The sequence below is a fragment of the Garra rufa genome, chromosome 1 (genome assembly GCF_049309525.1).
Source record: "Garra rufa chromosome 1, GarRuf1.0, whole genome shotgun sequence".
Classification (NCBI taxonomy): Eukaryota; Metazoa; Chordata; class Actinopteri; order Cypriniformes; family Cyprinidae; genus Garra; species Garra rufa.
Window position 1 is genome coordinate 53,998,793 of NC_133361.1, and position 16,837 is coordinate 54,015,629.

Here is a 16,837-nt window from a genome sequence, read left to right on the forward strand (position 1 = left end):
GATCTTTCTGCATATTGATCTTTACAATCACAGAAAGCAAGAATATTTATTTGTCCCAGTAGATTTCCATATTAAGACAGGAAGTGTCATAAAATCAATGCTGTATATCTGATTTTTAGGAGAGGTCATTGGTTTTGTCTGCTTGAATCTGACAGTAGGAAAGGGCAAAAGATCACTAACTGTTTTTTGTCCCAGACATACTTTGGCTTTTGGTTTCAACCCATGACAACATTTTCCACTTAGAACTTTTCTTCACTGACAAAACCAATAAAATACAATAAACTGATGTGTTGGGCAATTTCTTCTCTTTTTGCTTGCTAACAAAGACATGAAGCTTGTGTATTACTCAGTAAGCCTGAGCACAAACAAACATGTTTAACTGTTTGAAAAGCTGAAACGAAGACTAATAAATACCAATTAGCTTTCTAGCTAAAGTTCTTGTAAATCTTGGAAAAATAATCAATAAGTCTATTGAAATGGCTTTAACTCTCCTCGCTCTCATTCATATCACACAATCTGTATTTCTAACGGTCACACAGCCAATAAATCACTATGGAAGAGCTTGTCGTGAGTCGGGCGGTGTTCATTAAAGCTGGACAGTTGCATTACTCCGCCATTCATGGGTCAACAGCTCTCTCCCAAAGGCCTTTCATAAAAAAAAATAACGCCTATATATTTTTTAAAAAGAAACCATTCGTCCGTTAAGAGTCATTTACAGCATGATTACTCTGGCAACTGTGGTGTGAATCAAAGCCGAAACCTTTCTAAAACAGCGGGAGCCACTGAGGAGCAGATCTAATTCTCATGACTTTGTAATACTGTGTCAAGTTCACCAAAGCACTTAGTTCCTTTGTAACCAGAGAGCTTTCTGTTTTGTCCAGTTCAACGGAAGGGAAATAGAGTCAAATCTTGTTCCTCGCCAAGATCGGGCGGACACAACTTTCATGCCACGTCACCATGTCAAGTCACAAGGACAGTCCCCCTAGAGCAAGCGAGGGCTACGTGCCTTGACCAAGGTCACAGCGGAGACAGCTGAAGCTTTGCAAATGCAGGTTTATAATATGCAACCTGTTGGTTAGAAACCCAGACGCGCAACAACTAAGCTTAACTGCATTAAGGAAAGGAAAGGAAAGGAAAGGAAAGGAAAGGAAAGGAAAGGAAAGGAAAGGAAAAGAAAACGAAAGGAAAGGAAAGGAAAAGAAAGGAAAGGAATCAAAATGAAACAAAAATGGGAAAGGAAAAGAAACCTAGAAGGGAAAGGAAAGGGAAAGGAAAGGGAGAAAAGTGGGAAGGGAAGGGAAAGGAACGGAAAGGGAGAAAAGCGGGAATGGAAAGGAAAGGAAAGGGAGAATAGCAGGAAGGGAAAGGAAAGGAAAGGGAGAATAGCAGGAAGGGAAAGGAAAGGAAAGGAAAGGAAAGGAAAGGAAAGGAAAGGGAGAATAGCGGGAAGGGAACCAGGAAAGCAAAGCAAGGAAAGGAAGAGAAACCAGCAAGGAAAAGGAAATGAAACCAGGAAGGGAAGCAAAGGAAAGGAAACCGGGAAGGGAAAAGAAACCAGGAAGATAAAGGAAATGAAAAGAAACCAGAAAGGGAAGGGAAGGGAAGGGAAGGGAAGGGAAGAGAAAAGAAAGCGGGAAGGGAAAGGAAAGGAAAGGGAGAATAGCAGGAAGGGAAAGGAAAGGAAAGGAAAGGAAAGGGAGAATAGCAGGAAGGGAAAGGAAAGGAAAGGAAAGGAAAGGAAAGGAAAGGAAAGGAAAGGAAAGGGAGAATATCGGGAAGGGAACCAGGAAAGCAAAGCAAGGAAAGGAAGAGAAACCAGCTAGGAAAAGGAAATGAAACCAGGAAGGGAAGCAAAGGAAAGGAAACCGGGAAGGGAAAAGAAACCAGGAAGATAAAGGAAATGAAAAGAAACCAGAAAGGGAAGGGAAGGGAAGGGAAGGGAAGGGAAGGGAAGGGAAGGGAAGGGAAGAGAAAAGAAAGCGGGAAGGGAAAGGAAAGGAAAGGGAGAATAGCAGGAAGGGAAAGGAAAGGAAAGGAAAGGAAAGGAAAGGAAAGGAAAGGAAAGGAAAGGAAAGGAAAGGAAAGGAAAGGAAAGGGAGAATAGCGGGAAGGGAACCAGGAAAGCAAAGCAAGGAAAGGAAGAGAAACCAGCAAGGAAAAGGAAATGAAACCAGGAAGGGAAGCAAAGGAAAGGAAACCGGGAAGGGAAAAGAAACCAGGAAGATAAAGGAAATGAAAAGAAACCAGAAAGGGAAGGGAAAGGAAGGGAAGGGAAGGGAAGGGAAGGGAAGGGAAGGGAAGGGAAGGGAAGGGAAGGGAAGAGAAAAGAAACCAGGAAGATAAAGATAATGAAAAGAAACCAAAAAAAAGGGGAAGGGAAGGGAAGGGAAGGGAAAAGAAACCAGGAAGATAAAGGAAACGAAAAGAAACCGGAAAGGGAAAAATTAAAAGTCAAAGAAAGGAAGAGAAGGAAAAGAAAAAAGAAGGGAAAATTAAGAACATTAAAAGAAAAGAAATTGAATATAATGTAAAGTAACAGAGTAAATGTAATAAAAATGTATAGTCATACTTCAAATTGCTCAATTACTAAGAGTTTGTGAACAGTCACACATAGTTATGAAAGTCACACTATTAGTTATAAGCCTATTTAGTTTTTTTATACTTGCACTTGCAAAAAAAAACAGGTTATTTAAAAACAAACAAACATTTAAATAAATTTAATAAAATGTATACAACATTGCATATTCTTCACTGTGTCAATTAAATATATATTTCTTCTTATTAAAGCTACAAAAGTAATTTAGTTAAGAGCGGTTAGAGTTTTCTCGGTTTTGTTGTTTGATTAACATGAATACCAGACAGAAGGAATATCAGACTGCTGTCACTTTAAGAGCTGCCCGGATCTAATATACTGTTACACATGTTTTCTTTCTCAGCTGTTTGTATTCACTTAAGACCTAAATTACTGCGTTTACGAAGAATCGTATGACGGGCATTTTGACACATACAAGTGTGTATTTAACCGCTCCAGGCCCATTAAGCGGCAAAAATAACTCTATGAGCACCGTTTTCAGGTGTCTCTCAGATAGCGTTTATAGCGAAATTAATTCTTTTTCACTGCCGATTGCGTTTCAACGGCTTTACAAATTTTAAAACCGCAGTGCAAACGATAAGTTTTCGTGACTATGTAGCACAGCAACTGCACATAAGCGTATAACCGCGCTAGAGACGATGGTCCAAAATCTCTACCCGTAGACAAATTTCGATTAATCATGTCTAGGTGTATATCGCCCACCTCTACTTGAACCTGAAAATAATATATTATTTAAAAACAAAACTCAAACCGTTTTTGTATTCATAACTTGCAACAGAGTGGGAAGAGTCTGTCATTTTCATGTCATTTCATTCTCATGCAATTTTCTTTAAAAATATCATTCAGACCTTCCCCAGTCTAGAGCAGTCAGGGGACTTAATGATATTTTTAAAAGAAAATGACAGGTCACAGCTTAAGACTGTGACTGAAATACTAAAAAAATACTGGAGAATCTCCACCAAATAAGTACTAAAGTAAAGCTCAAGTAAACATCCAAATCCACTGCCATCATCTCAAACCTCGTACTACAAATATATTTGTAAATCTAAAATGCTCCTAAACATTGTTCTGAACCCCTTTCAGGCAACAAACATGAGGTATGAAGGTCAAGCAAGTAGCTCTTGTGTTCAGGGTGACATACGCAAGGATGTTTTAATAATGAGAGATCGGCTGTGCTCGTGGATTTTCATTTCATGGAAATCACGTACAGCCTCGTCCTGACACCCACCGAGGAAGACCATTACATCACTCCGCGATGTCCTTGGACCAGATACCCAGCTTTTCCAACCCGAGAACAATATTGTACCCAGCAGGAAACTCCCGGTGAACACACAAGCTGTTCAGTGGACTGAAGTTAAGCATGCAGAAATTAAAGTTGTTATAAAAACGGGCTACAGCAAAATAAGACTGAAGAGGATCTGAATGAAGACTAGATGCAAACTTTTGAGGGCTGTCAAGATGTTCTAGATTACTTACTGGACCAAGTCTCTATGATATTCCAGTGTCTTCAGGTGTCAATCAATGGGAGTTTCCCCGACAGCTAACGCTGCTAATAACAAAACGAAATGCACTAAAACATGGGGCGACAGCTGTGGGATCCTAAACAGCATTTGGGAGCAGAGCTGTCGCTGTGACATCAACTACGGCAATGTTTACAGCATTGTGACAGACTCATCCTTGCATATCCTACAGAAGATATAAAGAGCTGTCAGGTGTGCTACAGGCGTGGTATATCATGATCTTAACCCAAGGCTGAGTTTGTTTTATCTGCATTTACTTCCCTGTCGCTCCCTTTAAGTTTATCTGGCACATCTTTTCATAGTCCTCACGACAACTCCTTCCCCGCTTTGGCAAGAACCGCCAGTGTGACTGTGGGTCAGCCAGTGTTTGCACTGGCACAATGGTCCAACTGTGGATTAGAGAGAGGACTCTTTCCCTGGTGGGCCAATGCTCTAACTCCTCATCCTGCTGCGCCAATATCCACTAAACCATCTGCGTTGTCTTATTCCTGCAGAGCCATCTACACTAACAGCTTTCTTAAAGAATCATAGGGATCATACAAAGTCAATCTTATTTTTTTATTTAGTACTGACCTGAATAAGATATTTCACATAAAAGACGTTTACATAAAGTCCACAAGTGAAAATAATAGTTGAATTGAACCACTTTCAAAAGTTTACATACGCTTGATTCTTAATACAGTGTTGTTACCTGAATGATCCACAGCTGTGGTTTTTTGTTTGTGTGTTTAGTGAGTTGTTCTTGAGTGCCTTGTTTGCTCTGAACAGTTAAACCGCCTGCTGTTCTTCAGAAGAATCCTTAAGATCCCACAAATTCTATGTTTTTTTCAGCATTTTTGTGTATTTGTACCCTTTCCAACAATGACTGTATGATTTTGAGATCCATCTTTACACAATGAGGACAACTGAGGGACTTATGAGCAACTATTGCAGAAGGTTCAAACGCTCACTGATGCTCCAGAAGGAAACACGATGTATTAAGAGCTGGGGGGGGGGGGGGGGGGTGAAAACTTTTGGAATTTAAAGATCAAGGTCATTTTAACTTATTTTGTCTTCTGGGTAACATGTAAGCTTCTTCTGTAGCTTCTGAAGGGCAGTACTACATTTAAAAAATATGATATTAAGCTAAGTAAGAAAAATGAACACATCTTCAGTCTTTTCAAAAGTTTACACCCCCGGCTTCCTTCTGAAATATCAGTGAGCTTTTGAACCTTCTCTAATAGTTGCATGAGTCCCTCAGTTGTCCTCAGTGTGAAAAGATGGATCTCAAAATCATACAGTCATTGTTGGAAAGGGTTCAAATGCACAAAAATGCTGGAAAACTAAATAATTTTTGGGACCTGAAGGACTTTTCTGAAGAACAGCAGGCAGTTTAACTGTTCAGGACAAACAAGGGACTCATGAACAACTATCGCTAAACAAAAAACACAGCTGTGGGTCATTCCGGTAACAACACAGTATTAAAAATCAAGTGTATGTAAACTTTTGAACAGGGTCAAGTTTAGCAACTCAACTATTATTTTGAACGTCTTTTATGTGACATATCTTATTCAGGTCAGTACTAAATAAAATAAAAAAACATGCTTTTTGTATGATCCCTCTTATTTTGGTAAAACAATTAAGATTTTGCAGATTCTGCAAGGTGTATGTAAACTTTTGACCTCAACTGTATATGTTAAAATGTATTCATGTGATGCAAGGCTGAATTTTTACCATCATTACTCATTACTTATTAGTATCAATGTCACACAATATCAAAATGTTTGTGGAAACCATGATTCACTGATCAATAGAAAGTGCAACAGAAGAGCACTTGTTTGAAATAAAGATGTTGTGTAATATTGACTTGACTACAATTGTGTACTTTAGGAGAAAATAAAATTACAAAATTACAAAATAAGGGTGCTTTGACTGTTCCTCGACTTTGCAAACAAGTAATTTCCTGTGGCATAAACAGTGATCAGTGAGAAGTTTAATTGTGTTAAACAACCATCACACGACTCCCTGAGAAACGTAGCTTATGAGCAGACCGTTTGGTACGAAGGATCCTCCAATTAAGATGGTTAAGGAAATGAGCTCATTTGACATGGACCCATAGAATAAAGGTGATCATGTACAGCCATTAATCCAGCTTCCCCTTCAGAATAATTACCAGCCCACACCTTTCTGTCCTTGATATAATTTACAGCCTCACTCCACATTATCCTTTCCATATATAAGCAGATCCACTGAAGGCTCTCGATACGTTCCTTAAATGAATCAACAATGTCTTGGACTTGAACTCAAGTATATCTTTTCAACTTTCGAGTGCTTGTTTGACAACGTTTCGGTCAAAAGGCGCGTGTTCGTGCCTAATGGTCAGATGCCATTAAAGCACGAACAGATACTCTGGTTCTTTAAAAAGCTCTTTAAACTGGACACTGAAATGAATCGACAGCAGATGAAGTCTCAGTCTACTGATCTTCTTAACAGCTTGGAGTGAACACGACAGATAAAAATGGCAGTTTTACAAAGTGTAGACCTTTACTACTGATCAAAGCCGCCACTTCCCGGGCAGACAGGCCTGTCTGAAGTTACAAGCAACAAAAAGATTCTGCCTTAGACATACCAGTTTCAGACAACCCAAATAGATCTACCAAAGTGCTTCACAATTGACAAAACTGCTTAATTTAGTGGTAAAGGAATAACTATTATTTAGCTTTGAAATGCCGTTTTGTGTCCTTGTCCCGCAGTCCTGATATTTTCAGAGGTTTGTGTGTCATCCGTCTTGGACTTTAAAAATATAGTATTGCTCAGGGACAGCTGTTGAGCCAGAGTTCAAAAATAGCTCTTTGTTTGCTGTGCCGCTAGAACGGCAAGTGCTGGAATAGTTTTTTTTAATGATAGGATAAAACAGTGACAGCAGTGATCTACTTAACACTTAAAAAGGAGAAAAATGGGAAGAAATGAAAAGAGAATGAAACGAATTAAGCGCATGCTGTTACATACACACTGTTCATTATGAAAACTAATGTGCAATGAGTCATAAAACATGGAGTGTAAATTGGATCATAAATGTAATGATCATAAATGTTATTATATATGGCTGGTTAAAGTACTTTTATTTATATTTTAATACAAATCTATTCATCTAGAAGTGAAGGTTGAGAAAAATAATAGTCTAACATTTTATGACCCAATCAAATCTTGAAGGATGAAGTCTCTTCCGATATTAATTTCCAATGAATATTTTATTCAGAAATAGGTTAAATCAGGTCACCCAAAAAGCAGATGCAAATCCATTCTACAAAGCCACAGATTTCGTCTGATCAGACACATTTTTAGTGTTATACTTGTGCAAATTAATAACCTAAACCATTTGTTCTGCACAAAACTACATACTTTAAACAATATTATATACTATAATAAAACAGCTCTATAAAAAAATGCTCTGTTCCCGAAAGTAAGTGTCTTTAAATCTTATTAAAAATTTAATTAATATTTGTACTGTAAAACTAAATATTTTGAAGAAAGTCAGTATCATACAGGTTTGTATGGAAGCCCATTTTTGCAAGTGAATAAAAAAAGTTAATTTTTTTCTTGCAAATCGCAAGTTTGTATCTCACAATTCTGACTTTATAACATACAATTGCGAGTCATTAAGTCAGAATTGTGAGATATAAATACAACGCGTTGCCTTTGCCCCATCAAAAATTAACTTTATAAGTCGCAATTATGAGATTATATCTAACAATTCTGAAAAAAAGTGTCAATTGTGACTGTCGCAATTCTGACTTTATAACTTATAAATGATTTTATATCACGCAATTATTAGGGAAAAAGTCAGAATCAAAAGTTTATATCACGCATTTCTGAATAAAAGTCAGAATTGCGAGTTTTTAAATCACTCAATTCTGAGAAAAAAGTAGTCAGAATTGAGTATATCATGCAATTCTGAGAAAAAAATTCAGAATCATGCGTTTGTATCACGCAATTTTGAGAAAAAAGGTCAGAATTGTGAGTTTGTATCGCAATTCTGAGGAAAAGTCAGAATTGCAAGTTTATAATACGCAATTCTGACAAAAAAAAAAAAAAAAACATCCGAATCACGAGTTTATATCACGCAAATTTGAGGAAAAAAAGTTGCAAGTTTGTATCACACAGTTCGGAGGAAAAAAGTCAGAATTGTGAGTTTTTAGCGCAAATTCTGAGGAAAAATCAGAATCGCAAGTTTATAACACGCAATTCTGAAAAAAAAGTCAGAATTGCACATTTAGAACACACAATTCTTAAAAAAAAAAAAAAAAAAACACACACCAGAATCACAAGTTTATATCGCGCAATTCTGAGAAAGAGTCAAAAATAAATATTGCAATTCTAAGGAAAAAAGTCCGAATTGTGAGTCTGTATCACACAATTCTAAGGAAAAGTCAGAATTACGAGTTTGTATTAGGCAAGTCTGAGAAAAATCTGAATTGTGAGTTTTTAATAACGCAATTCTGAAAAGAAAAAAAAAAACATCAGAATTGCGAGTTTGTATCACGAGTTTATCACAATTTGGAGGTAAAAACTCAAAATTGTGACTTTGTATCGCAAATTGAGAAAAAGTCAGAATCGCAGGTTTATAACACGCAATTCTGAAAAAAAAAAAAAAACATCAGAATTGAGTTTATATCACGCAATTCTGAGAAAAAAAAAAGTCAAAATTGCGAGTTTGTATTATGCAATTTTGAGGAAAATAGCCAGAATCGCAAGTTTATAACAAGCAATTCTAAGGAAAAAAAGTCAGAATTACAAGTTTGTATCACGCAATTCTGAGGAAAAAGTCAGAATTGCATGTTTATTATGTTCAATACTGGAAAAAAACATCAGGATTGCAAGTTTATATCACGCAATTCTAAGTAAAAAAGTCAAAATTGCAAGTTTGTATCAGGCAATTCTGAGGAAAAATGTCAGAATCACGAGTTTATATCACAATTCTGAGGAAAAATGTCAGAATCATGAGTTTATATCACAATTCTGAGGAAAAAAGTCAATTATGACTTTGTATCAGGCAATTCAGAGAAAAAAAAAATCTGAATTGTGTGTTTTTAATTAGGGTTGTTCCGATTCCGATACTAGTATCAGAAATGCCGCAGATACCACAAAAAAATCTAGCATCGGAATCGGCGAGTACTTGAACCCACGTACCGATCCGATACCATTTTCTTAAGATATGTTATTCCCGCTAGCAAATCAGAAGCCAGTTCTTCTTCGCGGCTCAGAATGCAAACAGTGTTGCCACAAGCAACCACTGTTTAGAGCAGCGAAGAAGAAATACAAATGTGCTAGCAGTTTGTCCGCTAAAAACGGCGGCATGTCTCATATGTAGGGCTTTATGATTTCTGCGATGCGGAAAACACGGACGGAATCGCGGAATCCAGTCAAAATGGAACTTACAGTTTAACGCGGAACGTCACGGAATTTGTCAAAGTTTGATGCATTAATCAAAGGTAGTTCATTACACTTAAATCAAATCGTGATATGGACTAATATTAAGCCAAAAACCGACTGTTTAAATATGAATTAATGCGCGGTTCTGTGTTAATGAATTGTACAGGCGCGTGGTTTGTTTACTCCTTGTACTGAAGCGCGCGGGACACTTGCGGTAATATTAAAGGGCTCCAGACTGTGACCAATTTTTCTGCCAGTGTTACTAATTTTCGTGAGCGGTCACACTGGCGTGACCACCGCGTTGTTCAACTCATAAGCTCTGTCTCAGATGAGAAACATAAAATGGCACGCGAAACGAAAGTGAAACTAACACGACATGTTTGAGCTGCTCAGCGCTGACCGTTTATCAGCTTGGACTGCAATGCAAACAAACTTGCACAAACCCCGAACAGCTTTATTCGGGAGCCAACGTTGATTTTGCAACACTGTTACTGCTGCGAGATGCAGTGAGGAGCATTTGAAAATGCCGCACAATGAATAAGGTTGCTGCGAGATCTAGTGTGAATCTTTCAAATTCTGGCCAAAATTCTCTGTTATAAACAGGGCTGATGTACATCAGAAAACCAGATTAGTAATACTAACTATATGAAAAAATATTACTGTCAAATGTATGTCATATAATAAAAATACTCTAGTTCAATGTATATGTCATATAATAAAAGTTCAATGTATGTCATATAATAAAAAAATACTCTAGTTCACTGTATATATCACTGTATATTTGTTTTATTAAGGAATAAGTCTGAAGCACACAATAAAATAATTTATTAGTATTATCTACAGCTGTATATACAATTACACACCCAGGTATCGGATTAGTACTCGGTATCGGTATCGGGAAGGAAAAAAGGGTATCGGAACATCTCTAATTTTAATAATGCAATTCTGAGGGGAAAAGTAAAAATTGTGAGACTATCGCAATTCTGAGAAATAAAGTCAAAAATAAATACTGCAATTCTAAGGAAAAAAGTCAGAATTGTGAGTCTGTATCACACAATTCTGAGGAAAAGTCAGAATTACGAGTTTGTATCACGCAATTCTGAGGAAAAAGTCAGAATTGCATGTTTATTACGTTCAATACTGAAAAAAACATCAGGATTGCGAGTTTATATCACGCAATTCTAAATAAAAAAGTCAAAATTGCAAGTTTGTATCAGGCAATTCTGAGGAAAAATGTCAGAATCATGAGTTTATATCACAATTCTGAGGAAAAATGTCTGAATCATGAGTTTATATCACAATTCTGAGGAAAAATGTCAGAATCATGAGTTTATATCACAATTCTGAGGAAAAATGTCAGAATCATGAGTTTATATCACAATTCTGAGGGAAAAAGTCAATTATGACTTTGTATCAGGCAATTCAGAGAAAAAAAAATCTGAATTGTGTTTTTAATAATGCAATTCTGAGGGGAAAAGTAAAAATCGCAAGTTTATAACACGCAATTCTGAGGAAAAAAGTCAGAATTGCACATTTATAACATGCAATTAAAAAAAAAAAACATCAGAATTGCGAGTTTATAACACGCAATTAAAAAAAATAAAAAAAATAAAAAAGAATTGCGAGTTTGTATCACGCAATTGAGGAAAAAAGTCAAAAATCGTGAGTTTATATTATGCAATTCTAAGGGAAAAAAGCCAGAATTGTGAGTTGGAACGACACCTTAGAGTTGAATTTGCTTTTGTTTTGAAGCTATGAATTTAAACAAGAAACTGCCCAGTTTTATAGCACCAATCACCAAATCCATTATACCTGTTAAAGCACCACTACTTTAAAAATAAAATAAAAACAAGGACACCTAGTCATCCATCCTGCCCTATCCCTACTAAACATGTCAGAATAAAGACACTGAATTCATGCTTTGCTGAGGCAGGACGTTTCACACAATGTTCGCTTGTGTTGTATTAGTTGTGAACAGCCGTTAAGCAGCACAAAGCAGAACAGCAGCTATAAAGGCCTTTGCTGAGATATGCAGTTTGACAATCTTTAGTCCAGTACAGTCCATTCCAGGAAACTCTTTGGCCGCATTCCCCTAAAGAAAGACATCCATAACATCCCTCTTTGTGAGTCACAGGTAGAGAAAGAACGGTGTCACGGTCTGCCACCCACTCGGGGATTATAGTGAGGCAAGGTGTTATGTGAAAGCATAATATCCCTCTTAATCTTCCCTTTTTCTTTTTTAAAGCTCATGCCATGAGGCTGCACTAATGTGTCAAACATCAATCCCGCCGGCCAAGAGGGGATACAACTGACCATCGCTCTCAAATATTCTCAGGCAGACCACGTACAGAATCAAGTCAAAGTCAAGACGCACCAAAAAGCAGAAAAAAAAACTAATGCATCTGCGGTATAGTAACTGCAGGGTCATAATTCACACTTTCTCAAAGCCAGGTTTTAAAAGTAAGATAATTTAGGAATATATATTCAAGACATGTTAAAAGGTCATAGGGGCACTTAGATGCAATTCAATAATCTGGAATATTTGCTGGAAACATTATGCTCCAGCAGAAACCAAAAATTGCATTTCTGAAGATTTAGGATATAATAACAGGTGAAACTGTTAGATCCCCTCATTTTTCTCACATCATGGTGCTTGTAATAGATTTGCGCTACGTCTCAGCAGCAGTCTCCCTAATAGGACAGGAGATAGATTTGCATGATCAGCACTGATCTAGAATGCAAGGCCAGATAAGTAACAAGGACTTCGGTTAGACTCTGCTTTGAAAGAAGTTTAGAGAGTGCCAGTGAGGAACTGCTAATTAACAGCACGATTAAAAAGCAATCACAGCAATGAACTTACATCAGTTAAGTTGCTCAGACAAGCTCAGGTATTGGACGAAACTGAAAACAAAGTTAGTGTAAAGATGGTGGATTTAGGTAAATGTCACTCATTTGCATGCAAATGCGACCTGACATTTTTGTGGTCATGTTAAAACACTGAAGCACCAGTGCGTGTTTAATTTTGCTGACGCGGTAAATTTGATGGTACGGTCTTAAAGGGATAGTTCAGGCAAAAATGAAAATTCTGGCATTAATTACTCACCCTCATGTCGTTCCAAACCTGGAAGACCTTTGTTCATCTTCGGAACACAAATTAAGATACTTTTGATGAAATCTAAGAGCTTTCCGCCCCTGCATAGACCGCAAAGCAACTGATACGTTTAGGACCCAGAAAGATAGTTAAAACTGTACATAAAACAGTCTTCGTAAACATGCATATCGTGGTACTGTCTTAAATCCACGTTGAAGGCATGGAAGAGAAGAAAACGTTGAATGAAGTTGTTGTTTCAGTTTTCTTTGCTCACAAGCTTCATAAAATTACAGCCGAACCACTGATTTTATCGATGTCCTTACTACTTTTCTGGACCTTGAACAACAGAAAGCTCTCGGATTACATCAAAAATATCTTAATTAATCTCAATTATTGAGAGAATTGTCATTTTTATACTATTAATTTGCACCAAAAATAAATAAATGTAATCCTTTTTTTAGGACCATTAATACTTGTTGCCATTTTTAAATTCATGACAAATAAGCACATTTTTGCCCCAAGATTCTCATTGCTATAATGCAGTGAAAAAATTTTAAAAAAAAAAAATGGCAAGAAAAAAGTCTGAATTGTGAGTCTGAATCTTGCAATTCTGAGTTTATTTCATACAATTCTGAGGAAAAAAGTCAATAGTGACTTTATATCTCTTGATTCTGACTTTATAACTCACAATTGTGAGCTTATATCGCACAATTCTGAGAAAAAAAGTCCGAACTGCAAGTTTGTACCATGCAATTCTGACCAAAAAAAAAAGTTAAAACTGCGATACATAAACTTGCAATTGCAAGAAAAGTCAGCATTTTCTTGTGAGTTTCTCACATTTCTGACTTTTTCTTCTTATATAATGCAATTCCGAGAAAAAAAAAGTCAGAATTGCAAGTTTCTATCATGCAATTCTGAGAAAAAAAGTCAAAACAGCGATATACACTACCAGTCAAAATTTGGGTTCAGTAAATTTTACTTTTTTTTTTTGATAGAAATTAATACTTTTATTCACCAAGGGTGTGTTAAATTGATAAAAAGTGATAGCAAATACTTACATTGTTAGAAAATATTTATATTTTGAATGAATGCTGTTCTTTTGAGCTTTTTATTCATCAAAGAATCCTGAAAAAAATATCACAATTTCGAAATAAATTCTTTGCAGGGCAACTGTTACAATATATAATCTAATAGATCCAATATAGATCATTCTAATAATAAATCAGTATATTAGAATGATTTCTGAAGGATCATGTGACACTTAAGACTGAAGTAATGGCTGATGAAAATTTAGCTTTGCATCACAGGAATAAATTAAATTTTAAAGTATATTACAACAGAAACCATTATTTTATATTGTAATAACATTTCGCAATATTACAGTTTTTTTCTATATCTTTGATTAAATAAATGTAGCACTGATGAGCATGAGAGACTTTCTTTAAAAACATTACAACTCTTACTGACCCCAAACTTTTGACCAGGAGGTGTATAAATAATTTGTGAGTTTCTCACATTTCTGACTTTTTTTTCTTTTATAATGCAATTCTGAGAAAAAAAGTCAGAATTGCGAGTTTCTATCACGCAATTCTGAGAAAAAGTCAAAACAGCAATATATAAATAATTTTTTTGTGAGTTTCTCACATTTCTGAGTTTCTCGCAATTGTGAGTTTATATCATGCAATTCTGAAAAAAAAAAGTCAGAACTGCGAGTTTTATCTTGTAATTATGAGTTATCATCACATAATTCTGGGGAAAAAAATTAATTGTGACTTTATATCTCTCACTTCTGAGAAAAAAAAAGTAAAAACTGCGATATATAAACTCGCAATTGCAATAAAAACGTCAGAATTGTGAGATTCTTTTTTATTTCTTGCAATTGTGAGTTTATATCACAATTCTGAGAAAAGGCAAAACCGCAAGTTTATATCATGCAATTCTGAAAAAAAGTCAGAATTGCAAGTTAGTATCACACAATTCTGAGAAAAAAAGTCAAAACAGCGATATATAAATAGTTTTTTTGTGAGTTTCTCACATTTCTGAGTTTCTCGCAATTGTGAGTTTATATCATGCAATTCTGAAAAAAAAAAGTCAGAACTGCGAGTTTTATCTTGTAATTATGAGTTATCATCACATAATTCTGGGGAAAAAAATTAATTGTGACTTTATATCTCTCACTTCTGAGAAAAAAAAAGTAAAAACTGCGATATATAAACTCGCAATTGCAATAAAAACGTCAGAATTGTGAGATTCTTTTTTATTTCTTGCAATTGTGAGTTTATATCACAATTCTGAGAAAAGGCAAAACCGCAAGTTTATATCATGCAATTCTGAAAAAAAGTCAGAATTGCAAGTTAGTATCACACAATTCTGAGAAAAAAAGTCAAAACAGCGATATATAAATAGTTTTTTTGTGAGTTTCTCACATTTCTGAGTTTCTCGCAATTGTGAGTTTATATCATGCAATTCTGAAAAAAAAAAGTCAGAACTGCGAGTTTTATCTTGTAATTATGAGTTATCATCACATAATTCTGGGGAAAAAAATTAATTGTGACTTTATATCTCTCACTTCTGAGAAAAAAAAAGTAAAAACTGCGATATATAAACTCGCAATTGCAATAAAAACGTCAGAATTGTGAGATTCTTTTTTATTTCTTGCAATTGTGAGTTTATATCACAATTCTGAGAAAAGGCAAAACCGCAAGTTTATATCATGCAATTCTGAAAAAAAGTCAGAATTGCAAGTTAGTATCACACAATTCTGAGAAAAAAAGTCAAAACAGCGATATATAAATAGTTTTTTTGTGAGTTTCTCACATTTCTGAGTTTCTCGCAATTGTGAGTTTATATCATGCAATTCTGAAAAAAAAAAGTCAGAACTGCGAGTTTTATCTTGTAATTATGAGTTATCATCACATAATTCTGGGGAAAAAAAAATGTATTGTGACTTTATATCTCTCACTTTTGAGAAAAAAAAAGTAAAAACTGAGATATATAAACTCGCAATTGCATTAAAAACGTCAGAATTGTGAGTTACTTTTTTATTTCTTGCAATTGTAAGTTTATATCACAATTCTGAGAAAAGGCAAAACCGCAAGTTTATCATGCAATTCTGAAAAAAAAAGTCAGAATTGCAAGTTAGTATCACACAATTCTGAGAAAAAAAGTCAAAACAGCGATATATAAATAGTTTTTTTGTGAGTTTCTCACATTTCTGAGTTTCTCGCAATTCTGAGAAAAGTCAAAACGGCGATATATAAACTCACAAATTGCAAGAAAAGTCAGAATTTTCTTGTGAGTTTCTCATAATTATGATTTTACATCACGCAATTGAGAAAAAAAGTCAAAATCGCAAGTTTATATCACGCAGTTCTGAGAAAAAGAAAATGTCCGAATTGCGAGATATAAACTCACAATTGTGAGAAAATGTTGAATGAAGTTGTTATTTTTGTCTTCTTTGCACATAAAAAGAATTCTCGTAGCTTCATAACATTACTGTTAAACCACTGATGTAGGAGTATTTTAACAATGTCCTTGCTACCTTTCCGGGCCTTGAACCCGTCAGTTACGTTGCGGTCTATGCAGGGTCAGAAAGCTCTCGGATTTCATCAAAAATATCTTAGTTTGTGTTCCAAATATGAACGAAGGTCTTACAGGTTTGGAACGACATGAGGGTGAGTAACTAATAACAGAATTTCTTTTATTTATGGGTCAATCTCACAAAAAATGCCTGGCTCATATTTCACCACAAGATAAAAAATAAAAAAAATCCTGTTTTTAGGACCATTAAGATTGGTTGCCATTTTTTAATTCTCATGTTAATGACAAATAAGCACATTTTTGCCCCAAAGCACTCATTACTATAATGCAGAAAAAGTTTCTTCACATTAATCTTATACAGTAATGAAAATCCTTCTTTCCAGACAAAAAATTATTTCTTTATTTTAATCAGAATAAACCAAATTCAGCACACTCAATGCAACTAAGCAATCTTTATCATTTAAATGTATTAATAATATTACATCAATATTTTAATAATGCATTAAACACTTAATGTACCATTTTATATATTACAGTTATAAGAATTAGATTTTTTATTTTATTTTTCTTTAGAAGAATTGGCAAGAGCTTGGTTAAATGGCCAAAAAAGACAACACCCTGTGGCACAGATTTACCAGGTCTGATAAAGCTCATAAAGTTGGTGGCTCAGACAGTTGGGCC

The 16,837-nt window shown here is 35.4% G+C and overlaps 1 protein-coding gene across 1 annotated transcript in view; it reads right to left on the reverse strand.

Annotated features, from left to right (window-relative positions):
* LOC141324851 (transmembrane protein 104-like) overlaps positions 1-16,837 on the reverse strand; it is a 69,090-nt gene that overhangs the window by 29,542 nt on the left and 22,711 nt on the right. The window lies entirely within an intron of this gene.